This window comes from Diabrotica virgifera, chromosome 1 (assembly GCF_917563875.1).
Source record: "Diabrotica virgifera virgifera chromosome 1, PGI_DIABVI_V3a".
Classification (NCBI taxonomy): Eukaryota; Metazoa; Arthropoda; class Insecta; order Coleoptera; family Chrysomelidae; genus Diabrotica; species Diabrotica virgifera.
The window spans coordinates 59,252,097-59,265,654 of NC_065443.1; the positions used below are offsets into that span (position 1 = coordinate 59,252,097).

The following is a 13,558-nucleotide window of genomic DNA, read 5'->3' on the forward strand; positions in this document are numbered from 1 at the left end:
TATACATAGTTTAGTTTAGTTAAATATTATATAATAATTTATATAAATAACTAAAATTTATTAATATTTACTTACTTTTTAAGTAATATTGTATAATGTAGGTACTAGCTACATTCTCATATGCAATTAGAATATGTAAATATAATAGGTATTTGGTAGAAACAGTAGAACCTAAGATGAGATTAGGTGATGCTGAAAACATACTTCTGAGCAATATAGCACTTTCTTAGAATATTCTTAAAAATATATTCTTCCCATACAAAGATGTGCGGTAGTACGTTCTAAGTATATAAATAGAAGGTTTATAGCACTTCCTTGGAATATTCTAAAAAGTACGTTCTTGGTATAAACTAAAAAGATGTGCGGTAGTACGTTCTAAGTATATAAATATAAGATTTATAGCACTTCCTTGGAATGTTCTAAAAAGTATATTCTTGTTATATACTGAAAAGAAGTGAGGTAGCACATTCTAAGTATATACATAGAACGTTTAAGTACTGTAATGTAGTATATACTCAGTATCTGTTCTGCATATTCGCAATGGTAATTACGCATATTCTCAGTATATACTTTTTCTGAAAAGTATGTTCTATGAATCTACTAAGAACATGAAATTGTTATGTGGGCAAGGACTGGGTACGAAATAGAAGAGTAGAGTAGAACGGTGATATAAGCCGAATGACAACAAATAGAGTAGTAAAGACGGCGAAAGACGATTCCCAAATAGGAAGACGATCTGGTGGGAAGACCATGAAAATGATGTAACGAACTGACTGGAGGCACATTGAAAAAACAAACAATAATGTCTACGCAAAAAGAAGAAGAAGAACATTTAATACAAATAAAATATTCTAGATATTGCACAAAATTGTTTATAAAAAAATTTTTGGCTTTGGAAAATTTATAATTATTAACTTTAAATGATTTATATAGCGTGGATCACTCTTATTTTAGATGACAACACCGCCTCCTTGTTCTTTTTCGTACAGGTATCATAATAAATAATAATCGATTAAAAATTAATTTGGTAATGAAAGCACTCTATTCTTTATTTTATATTTCTTTTCAATAACTATACTTTCTTTAGTATGTTTTATCTTAGTTGTGCGTTCACAATTACTTAACACATTATGAAAAGGCTTATTAAAGGATGATTGTCAAATGAACATGAACGTATACCATTGCATATCATGTATTAAAATCTAAATTATTTACGTTTTGCAAAAGAACATGCAAAACAAAAAAACTTTATGGGATCAGAGTATTGAAAGTTACAGTTACAAAGTTTTACGTCTTCCGCCACACCACTGCCAGTTTAATCCCATCGAATGTATAATAGTCCAAGAGGCAGCGCTAAAAAATCTCTTTGAATTTACTAAAGCTAAATTTTTCACAGTTGCTTACTGTGATTGTGTAGAGAAACTTACTGCGGTCGGTCAAGCGAAACGTAGAACAGGGGTTTCTGAGAGGGTATCAAAGTTGCTTTCCTACGAAGGTAATTAAATCCATTTACTAAGGCTGAAAATCAGTACACACATTCTAAATTGAATATAAATAAAAGTTATTATAGTCGGTCAGCTGTATGACGGGACAGAGCCGGTCGGTCGGCCCCAATCAATGTACAGGGTTATTCACTATATTTTGACCCCCTTTTAAACTGCTTTATTTACAGAATGAGAAAAAACTGTAAAATACAAAAGTTATTCGATTTTTTAATTATGATTTTTTGACATATATATCGTACTAGTGACGTCATCTATCTGGGCGGGATGACGTAATCGACCATGTTTTTAAATGAGAATAGGGGTCGTGTGCTAGCTCATTTGAAAGGTTATTCAATTATCTATACAATACTATAAACATTAAGATCATTATTTATACAGGGTGTCCAAAAAAAAATTTCAATTATTAATTAAACAATTAATTTAATTAAAACAATTTTTTGACACCCTGTATAATTAATCATGTTAATGTTTAGATTACTGAATAGGGAATTGAATATCCTTTCAAATGAGCTAGCACTCGATCCCTATTCCTATTTAAAAAATAGTCGATTACGTCATCACGCCCAAATGGATGACGTCACTAGTACGATATATATGTCAAAAAATCATAATTTAAAAATTGAATAACTTTTGTATTTTACATTTTTTTCTAATTCTGTAAATAAAGCAGTTTACAAGGGGGTCAAAATGTAGTGAATAAACCTGTATATTCACTGGGGCTGACCGACCGGCTCTGTCCCGTCATACAGCTGACCGACTATAATAACTCTTATTTATATTTAATTTAGAATGTGTGTACTGATTTTCAGCCTCAGTAAATGGATTTAATTACCTTCATAGGAAAGCAACTTTGATACCCTCTCAGTAACCCCTGTTCTACGTTTCGCCTAACCGAGCGCAGTATGTTTCTCTACAAAATCACAGTAATCAACTGTGAAAAATCTAGCTTTAGTAAATTCAAAGAGACTTTTTAGCGCTGCCTCTTGGACTATAAGGGAAATAACAAAGCGATATTATCAAAAACATGTTGGGCCTAATGGTTACACTGACGAAGTGGTTTGGGGAACTTGGCGAAAAGCACTTTCAGTTTTAACTCCAAAAGTAGGGCGGAATTGTATATTTTATCGAAGTGCGAAAAATTAATTGGGGATTGATGGATTCGTGAAAATAAAATAAGCGAAATAAGCCCAATCATAACAACAATAATAGGGAACTTGCATAAATTTTTAAATTCGAAAAAAATGTTATAAATCACAACAGAACATAATTTAAAACATGTATCAAAGATAAAAAAGTTTTGTTTGTCTTTCGTTTGACCCCTAAAGACGATTAAACATTCAAATTAAAACAGGTGGTCCAAAACGCGTCGTGACGTCACTTGGTTTTACGTTTACATTTTTCCAATAAAGTAAACAGAATTTTAAATTAGACGTTATTAACGTCAGTAGAAAATACATTTATGTGACGTTACAAGTGCTTTTGATCGTTTGAACTATTCATAGAAAATGTCTACTTTTACAAAATGGTTTTATTTTCAATAGTAAACCTTCGTTCCTTTCCTCCAAAAACAGTATAAAACTCCAATTTTAACAAACTGGTATATATTATTACAATAACATACGATAAATGTCATTAGAATATAAATATTTTTGACTTATTCCACGACGATGAACTGGCCAAATACCCAAGTAGGTGGAGGCCAATAAACTAAAGAAGGAGAAGAAGAATATACCTAAATATAAGGTTGTGTCTAGGTATACGCTAACGTGTACGCAAATAAAAAAGTTAGAGTGTCAGTGATTCCTTATTCTTTATTTGTTTACAGCCGGTTTCCGAAACGTTATTCAAATCTCCGATCATCTAATCGGCCGTCAGATTTGATCAACAGGGCTTTTCATTCACAGTCATTTGTTTCGAGCTTCTGTCATGTGTCACATAATATTAATATATCTACGTCATACGTTATTGATATATACCAATGATACAAACCAAAGACGTATGGCATAGATATATTAATATTATGCGACACATGACAGAAGCTCGAAACAAATGACAGTCGATGAAAAGCCCTACTGTTAACCAGTGATGGGTTTCTCAAACGCCAATTATTATAAAATTACACGATCATAGATCATGTAATCGATGATCTGACATACAATTTGTTATCGATACTGTCACAATTAATAATAATAATAATAATAATAATAAATGTCTTTATTAGTATTCCAAAAATTATACAACAAAACAAAAATATTAATTGGTCTGTAGGGCGAGGTTCAGCTTGTACATCATTGAAGGACAGCAATGTACAGCTGCTCTTCCACCTAACCCCCATTTCCTAATAGAAGGGCGAAAAACTATATTTTGTATATAAATATACTTACATATACTGATACTACTAGATAGTATGCAAATTAGGTACTCTAAAAATCGTAGGCTTGGCATTGACTGTTATCCTTCAAAATTTCAATTAGGCATTCCAAATCACGTGATATAATATGGCTGCTGGATGGCGAAACTGTCATCCATAGGCGTATCCAATGTTTAAACCACTTCATATTTAATTTGCTATCACAATTTCACAAATTTCGCTACACAATTAACAAAAAAACAAAACCAAACAGGATATTCTTTACAAATTTGTCAATATTCAATGTAAACATTAGATACGAAATGACCACCCCCCTTAACTATGTCTATGGCCATGTCAGTTTAGCCATCCACCGGCCACCACTGACAGTTCATTGGAATCCCTAATTATATTAACCTCTAAATCCAAACTTGTATCTTTGTATCTCTAAAGCTGCATTCTCTCTTACGTACTGTCACTTTTGTTTGGAGCAAGAATTGAATGATAGCATTTTAAAAATGAGGCTAGATAATTTCAAAAAGAATAAAACGCAATAAATTTATGTGATGAGATTTGGAAATATAAAACAGTTTATTTATGATCTATAATATTTTATACTCATATTTTTATTTTTGGTCTATATAATTACTTTTTGTATATATTTTTAATTTATTTACCGGCTGTTTTATTGTCTTCAAAGTTAGCTGCTATAATTTCACACACGTTTTCCCTCTTATTTACATCGCTATTATCATTATGTTCTGCTTTTTAGAGCTCTGGCCTCTCAAAAAATAGCTCTATGAGTCTAGCATCGTTGTTATCTTACATTTTTAAACGAAAAAAAAAATATAAATTATATAATCAAATATACAAAAATGTCCGAGATATCCATGTTCTGCAAGTTAAATAAATTTTTTAAATTATTTCTTCCATAAAAAAACTTATGTTTATTGAATAATATGATTTATCTCATTTATATATGTGTTATTTGACAATTTTTCCCGGTATTTGTTAATTACAGTAATTAAAAAACTAAAAAAACTCTTAACAGCCCGTTAATCGACGGATAATCTCATATTAGGTAACAGTACATTTTTACCGCCGTTTGACAAGCGAAACTGGTTAATCGACCTTTCAGAGACTCAAAACACTTATGATCGGCTGTTAACAAGCGATTAATCTTTTGTCAGGTGATCTACTGTTATTAAAACTAGTTTGTTTGACGTTTCTGACGCATTTAATCCATTGTTAATCGTCGATTACATAATTTTTGAGATGATCATCCTTTCGGAAACCGGGCGTTAGTGTTTGTTTTTAAATTAACTACGGAGTGTGGACAATTATTTAGTTCTTTTAATGAGTTTAAGAACATTTTAAAACAGTACGAAAAAGATAAGAGACTATAAATTAATATATATTTTTTTAGTTATAAATGAAATAGTAATACCGTCCAAGATTAAAATAAAAGGAAGACCTAAAGCTTTCACAATAATAATTAACTTGTTCTGAAGCTATTATCTTTGTGGCATTTTTGTAATCAACTATTCTAAATGGGAACTAAGCCACAATTTAACTAAAAATTGATTTTATTAACGTTTCGACGTCTAAACCGGATGTCGTTGTCAAAATACAAAATATTATTAAATTAAACAAAAATGTTATTGCATAGTAAAAAATTTTTTCTAATAATTTATTTAATCTGACTAATTTTTGTATTTTGACAATGACATCCGATTTGGACGTCGAAACGTTAATAAAATAATATTTTTAGTTAAATTGTGGCTTATTTTGTATTTAGAATAGTTGATTATAATAATTCACTTACGTATAAAAATTATTTTAACAATATTTTGTACCTACATGTCATGTAAACTAAATACATATAATTATTTTGCTAACCTAAATATATACTTTTCTATATATATACATTGATTTATTACAATTAAGTTTGAAACATCTGAATAGTTCTGCTTCCCTTCCCTTAACAAATATTTTTCTATTAAACAAACACTAAATATATGAAAATAGCATGTACCAAAATATATAGTCACTGCGCAAGCTAAATAATGATGTCACTGGCTTGATGAAGTTTTATTTGCGTCTACCTAACTTTTTTATTTTCGTACACGTTAGCGTGTACCTAGACACAGCGAAATATAACCATAATCAAAACTAATTCAAAACTATGTGACGTCACGGGCCGTTTGAACTATTTTATACCGCAGAAGACTTTAAATATGTATTTCTAAGTTATTACGAGTTTTTGAAGCGTGAAATTTTGGAAATCTCATTTTTAAACAAAACTGAACATTATTATCTAATAAAAAAAATGTGCAAGTTCCCTATTGTTGATGACAATGACGGCGATGGTGATAATATTGTGAACAATAACATAACTACGTAGTCCATTTACTCACGGTTTTGCTGTTAATTATAAAGAACCGTTTGAGTTGACATGAAATTTGGCAAACGCATAGCCCAATATGTCAAAGCAAAAAAGTGATATTGTGTCGATGTGTGCTTTTTGCCTTTCTCGGGAGTGAAAAAACATACGTTCAAAATAAGTCCGGTATTTGGTAAAATGACGAATTCTAAGCAACTTTTGTTCTATAGAGTTTTTTTACCAAGTCAATACTTTTCGAGTTACTTGCGAGTGAATATGTTCATTTTTCCACAAGAAAAAAAAAACAAGTTTTTAACGCTTTTTCGCAAATAACTCAAAAAGTAAGTATTTTATCGAAAAAAATATTCTTAGCAAAAATATAGCTTATAAAAAGTGAAAAAAACGGTATATATAATATGCAGTAGGTATGTAGACCCACTAGAAACAGAGTTGTAGCTAATAAAAGTAAGTTCTTATTCGTCAAATTCCAAATCGAATATTTCATCGTGAAGTAACCAAAAAATGAAGCACTTTTCGTGGAAAACTCATTATAACTGTTTTAAAGTGTTTAATAAAAGATTTATTTTTTATGTTTGTAACATCAAAAGTAAATAAAAAATCCACGAGGAAAAAATTTTCCTGTAGTTGGCTGTATACCATTTATTACAAAAAAAACATAAAATCCTTTATAACAAATATACCTTTTATAAAGGATTTTATGGTTTTTTTAAGTAAATAAGTTACGCTCAAAATAAAGTTATTCGTTTTTTTTTTAAACAGAAAATCGTAGAAATCACCCTCTAATTAGCATCTCAAATGAAATCGTTGCCGCTTCAAAAGTTAGTTTAGTTTGGTATGTATTGTTTATTTAATCTGTAAGTTTATTCGGTTTGATGTGCTCATTTAAAAAAAATTGGTTTTAAAGTAATTTTTTTATTTTGAAAAAAATTTCGGTGTCCAAAAAGCTCATACAGTATAAAAATATAGGTCTTGCTTTTCTGAATATTTTGAATTTTTTTTGTTTCCCGGTAATACAAAAATTTATTAAGAAATGGCTGTTCAAATTTTCCATACACTCGTGATTAGTGAACCGTTCAAACCCTTTTAACTACAGCCTTTTAAAAAATAAGCACTTTGAACCGATAAAACTTACATATAAACAATACATAAGTAAAGTAACTTGTGAATCGGTAACGATTAATATTTTCATTTGGGATGCTAATTAGGGGATGATTTTCACGATTTCTTTTTACTAAAAAATAAAAAAACCGACATTATTTTGAGCGTAATTTCCTTTTTATGTTAGGAAAATTAAGTGTTTTTTAAACACTTTAAAAAAGTTATAATGAGTGTTCTACGAAAAGTGCTTCATTTTTTGGTTATTTCACGTTGAAATATTCGATTTGGAATTTGACGAATTAACCTATTTTTAATTAACTTTGACTCTGCTTCTACTGGATCTACAGACTTCATACACTGTTTTTTTTTTGCTTTTTTTCTCAATTTCTCACTTTCCTCTTTCCTAAGAATATTTTTCTCAATAAAATAGTTACCTTTTGAGTTATTTGCGAAAAATCGTCTAAAAACGTGTTTTTTTGTGAAAGATTAACATATTCACTCGCAAATAACTCGAAAAGTATTGAGTTAGTAAAAAACTCTATAGAACAAAAGTCGCTTAAAGAATACCGTTAGAAAATCCTTCAGCTTATTACGAAAGATAAAATCGAGATAAGCAAGAAATTTGAAGGAAAAGTCGTGAAGGAATAATAATAAGAACCAACGAAGAACCATTAGCTTACAATTTAAAGAAATCCCATGGACGAATAAGAATAAGAACGAAGTAAGAACCATTAGGTTACAATTTAAGAAAGAATCATGCAGGAATAAGAATAAGGAGTAAAGAAGAACCATGAGGTTACAATTTTGACATTTTTGTTTAATTTTTTATATGCAATGTTTCTGTTGTAAAAATTTATATAAAATAATGTTTGAAATAATGTATAGAAAGATAAATGGAGATAAATTCAATGTGTAACATTGTAACTGTTGAACTCCAACTATTACTCTATATTTCCTGAAAACAAAATCCTTCAATCACAAAATAAATGGTCTAAATCGGACAAGTGGTTTTTAGAAAAATATATTTTAAAATTTTCATTACCTTTTTCGGTGGTTAAATCTATATTTTAAAATATACAGTTGAATATCTATTTGGATTTTTTTAATAGTTTTTTAATATAATTTATTTTTAAAATTAAATTATCCTCAACAACTATTTTTATTTATTATTTTTTTTAGGTTCAAGAAACGCAAAGTGTATCAATGTTTATCTTCTAAAACTAAAATATTGAAAGAAAAACTATAAACTTACCGCAGTAAAAAATCGTGGAAACTTTTCTGACCCTATCTACCGACTATCGCAAACTATACTATTTCCGCGACGTATTCTCCGGAAACCGGAAAAGCGACGCAGCGTCCGTTAGTTGGCGTCGACATAGGAAGACTGGTTGAATGAAGAGCACAGTTTCTGAGTCTCTGAGTTCGGTCAGATACCGCCACCCACTCTCAGGATTAGAAATTTGCCGCCCTCCCACGCAGCAACAACCAATGCATTCGCATGCTAAGTTGATTTACTGTGGAAAATTAAATACAGATTATTTTCAAGAACCTCAATCGTTTATCGAGTTTGAACCCACTCCATATGATTCTTGGAACACGAAGGGCACTTTACGAAACCAATATGCATGAGAGACGGAGTGAGACAAGATATCGTCCTATCGCCGAGTTAATGGTATTTTTATTAATGGTAGGTATCCTTCTCTATATTTTCTCCTTCGTAAGGATGTAATAGCGTCATGTAATTCGTTTGACCATTTCTGTCTAATTCTTCTTCTTCAGGTTCCTTCCCCTATCGGAGGTTGGAAATCATCATCGCTATTTTAATTGTATTGGCCGCACTTCTGAATAATTCTAATGAGCTGCAACCGAACCACTCTCTCAAATTTCTTAGCCAGGATATTTTGCGTCGTCCTGGGTTTCTCTTCCCTTGTATCTTCCCTTGCATAATTAACCTAAGTAATACGTACTTCTCGTCCCTCATTATATGACCCAGATATTGAATCTTTCTAATTTTAACAGTTTGTATGACTTCACATTCTTTCTTCATTCTTTGTAACACCTCTATATTAGTTACTTTTTCAGTCCACGATATTCTGTGGATTCTCCTATAGCACCACATCTCAAAGAAGTTTAATTTTTTGATTTCAGACTGTTTCATTGTCCACGCTTCCATGCCGTATAGTAAAGTAGAAAAAACGTAACAACGTAGCATTCTTGTGCGAATCTCTAGATTAAGGTTACGGTTGCAAAGTATGTTCTTCAATTTTATGAACGTGTTTCTTGCCATTTCTGTTCTAGATCTGATTTCTTTTGTTTGATCTCCATCTTCGGTTAGCCACGTTCCTAAATATTTATATGTTGTTACTCTTTCGATCGTTGTATTATTGATGATCAGGTTATCTACATTTTGTGGTTTTTTGAGAATATCATTGATTTCGTTTTCTTGAGATTCATTTGCAGTCCGTACCTTTCACATGCATTGTATACGTGTTGTATTATGTACTGTAAATCTTCCATGTCACTTGCAAATATGTATGACCATATCGTCCGCATATCTAATATTATTAATGCTATTTCCGTTGACCAAAATACCTTCCACAATATCCAATAAAGCTTCTTGAAATATCACTTGACTGTAGACGTTGAATAAGAGTGGCGAAAGTATGCACCCTTGTCAAACTCCTCTAAGTATACTTACTTCCTCTGTCAGTTCCCCTTCGACTCTTATTCTTGCTTTCTGATTTTGATACAGATTCGATATAATTTGTAGATTTCTACTATCTATGTTTTTGGTCTTAAGAATACTTAAAAGCTTTTCATGTTGAACTCTGTCAAAAGCTTTTTTAAAATCTATGAAGCAAGCATATATGTCCTGATTTATATCCAGACATCGTTGTGTCAGAACATTGACTCCGAATAATGCTTCTCTAGTTCCTAGACCCTTTCTAAATAGTATAGTATATTTGATCCAAAAGATGGCATAACCCAGACATCCAAAGTGAAAGTTATCCTTCAACACCAAATTGTTTTATATGGTCCACACAATGTCCAGAAAAAAGTCACACCATTTTGAGCGTCGGGTTTGGGGGGAGAGGGGGGGAGAAATCGGTAAATTCGTAGTTTTTTAAGTTTTTCGACAATATTTCTAAAACTATGCGGTTTAGCATGAACAACCCTCTATAAAAAATTGTTCTACATTAAATTTGAAATAAAAAAGGTCCTATGCATAATCTTTCTAAAATGAATGGTTCCAAAGTTACGGAGATAGTATAGTATAACTGGTCCAAAAAAAGGCCTAACCCAAACATCCAAAGTAAAAGTTTTCCTCCAACACCAAATTGTTCTATATGGTCCACATATTGTTCAGTAAAAAGTTACACCATTTTGAGCGTCCGGTTTGGGAGGGAGATGGGAGAGAAGCCGGTAAATTAGTAGTTTTTTACGTTTTTCGTCAATATTTCTAAAACTTTGCTTTAGCGTAAACAATGTTATATACAAAAATGTTCTACATCAGCGTTTCCCAACGGGTGGGTCGCGGGCGGATTTCAGCTGGGTCGCGGCGTAGCTCTTACAGTAGCTGAATAACGTACATAATATATATCATCATGGGTGAGGGATGGGTCGCGAATCGGAAAAAACATCAGAAGGTGGGTCGCCAGAAAAAAAAGGTTGGGAACCACTGTTCTACATGAATTTTAAAACAAAAAATGTTCTATACATAATTGTTAATACATAATTGTTATAAAATCAACGGTTCCAGAGTTACGGAGGGTGAAAGGTCGAGGTTTTCGATACTTTTTATATTTTTTGGGCAATATTTATGATATAACTATACCAAAAACCCAGACATCCAAAGTGAAAGTTATCCTCCAACACCAAATTATTCTATATGGTCCACATAATGTTCAGAAAAAAGTCACACCATTTTGAGCGTCGGGTTTGGGGGGATAGGGGGGAGAAATCGGTAAATATAAAAAGTATCGAAAACCTCCACTTTTCACCCTCCGTAACTCTGGAACCGTTGATTTTATAACAATTATGTATAAACCTTTTTTGTTTTAAATTTTATGTAGAACATTTTTCTATAGAACATTCCTTACGCTAAAGCATAGTTTTAGAAATATTGACGAAAAACGTAAAAAAACTACTAATTTACCGACTTTCCCCCATCTCCCCCCCCCCCCCAAACCGGACGCTCAAAATGGTGTAACTTTTTACTGAACAATATCTGGACCATATAGAACAATTTGGTGTTGAAGGAAAACTTTTACTTTGGATGTCTGGGTTAGGCTTTTTTTGGACCAATTATACTATACTACCTCCGTAACTTTGGAACCGTTCATTTTAGAAGGGTTATGCATAGGGCCTTTTTTATTTAAAATTTAATGTAGAACAATTTTGTGTAAAGGGTTGTTCATGATAAACCTCTTAGTTTTAGAAATATTGACGAAAAACGCAAAAAACTACGAATTTACCGATTTCTCACCCCTCTCTCCCCCAAACCCGACGCTCAAAATGGTGTGACTTTTTTCTGAACATTACGTGGACCATATAGAACAATTTGGTGTTGGAGGATAACTTTCACTTTGGATGTCTGGGTTTGGGTCTAACTATACCATACTATATCAAAAGTGTTATAGTATATCGAAAAAATCAATGTTTTTAATCAGTTTTCTGCAAATAACTCAAAAAGTTTTCGTTTTATCAAAACAGCTTTGATTAAAAAAAATGTACCTTGTGAAAAAATCAACAAAACCGTTTTTTTTTAATTTTTTTAAGACCAATAATAATCGAGCTATACTTTATTATATGTTAGCTCTTCTTCGTCAAATGCTAAATCATGTAGTATCAAAGTCAAAAGACGGGAAAACTATGCATTTTTCGAGGATAAAATATTTAAACGAATTTGAAGTATTTAAAAATATCTATCTCCAGAAATAAAAAACAAGTCTTTAGCTCAAAAATTAAGTGGCTTATAATGAAAAGAATGTCAGTCCCTATTTTTTCAGCGAACAAGTGATCGGGAGCAAACCCCTAATCACCACCCTAAATAAAATTAGTCATTGACCTTATTTGGTCTTCTTTATTTATGTATTATTAATAGGATCTAGAAGTTTACCCGGCTGAAAATAATTAGTTTTTAAAACAATGAAGTCAAAATCAAATAACGAATTTTTGGAGTTTGGTAACAAATTCCCTTTTCTTCAGAATAGAAAGATTAGCATCAGAGATAAGAAAAATTGTTTAAATATGAAATTGTAGCTTATTTAATTCCTAAGAACTTGTTTTGCAAAAATTGTTTCTACTGCAACAATTGAGTAGCTATTGACAATTAAAACTGGTAATAACATGCAAAAACCACTTTTACCAATCCTTTCAAAGTCACCACTTTTTACGACTGAGGATTTTAAAAGAATTTAATATTAATAGTCTTATAGACCTTGTAAAAACCTACAAAATTCTTTTTCAACAAACTTTCTAAGATAAAAATTAAAAAGGTTACGGTTAAAAAATCAATATATTTTTTGAAAAAAAAAACAGGAGAAATCCAATTGGAAGCATAATAATGTAAGTTGGCGGTGTTTTTAGTCATTGGCCTTATTCATTCTTCCTTATTTATGTATTATTAATATATTCTAGAAGTTTGACTGGCTTAGAATGATTAGTTTTTAAAAAAATTGGAGTTAAAAGCGAATAACGACTTTTTGTGGTTTGGTAAAAAATGCCATTTTCTTCAGAATAGAAAGATTAGCATCAGATATACGAAAAAATGTTTTAATATAAAACTGTAGGTTATTTACCAAGAACTTGGTTTCAAAAAAATGGTTTTTCTACGGCAAAAAATGAGTGAATGGTAAATGAGTATATATCGAAAAACATTGATTTTTTTTATATAAAACTAACACTTTCGATTACTTTTAATGGGAAATAAGCCACAATTTTACCAAAAAAATGATTTTATTAACGTTTCTTAGAATATAAAGAATAACACTTTCGATAGCGAATAAATCGAAAAGTATTAATTTTATCAAAAAAATGTATAGAACATTTTTTGCTTAGAATGAATGTTGTTATCAACTTTTGCAGTCAAAATATAATAAAAAATTTCCACCCCCGACATGGGGTGGCAACCACCCCCATGGTAAAAGCGCCTTTCGGCATCATATAGATTTTGATCCTTGGATTATCCCCTACTTATTC

At 31.0% G+C, this 13,558-nt stretch overlaps 1 protein-coding gene across 1 annotated transcript in view; it reads right to left on the bottom strand.

Annotated features, from left to right (window-relative positions):
- The window catches only part of LOC114328744 (tyrosine-protein phosphatase non-receptor type 13-like), a 1,179,517-nt gene extending 1,170,563 nt beyond the window's left edge, over window positions 1–8,954 (bottom strand). Inside the window, exon 1 of the mRNA XM_050656417.1 lies at window positions 8,610–8,954. The gene's annotated coding sequence lies outside the window, so the exon portion shown is untranslated. The remainder of the gene's footprint in view (window positions 1–8,609) is intronic.
- Between the last annotated feature and the right edge of the window lie 4,604 nt (window positions 8,955–13,558).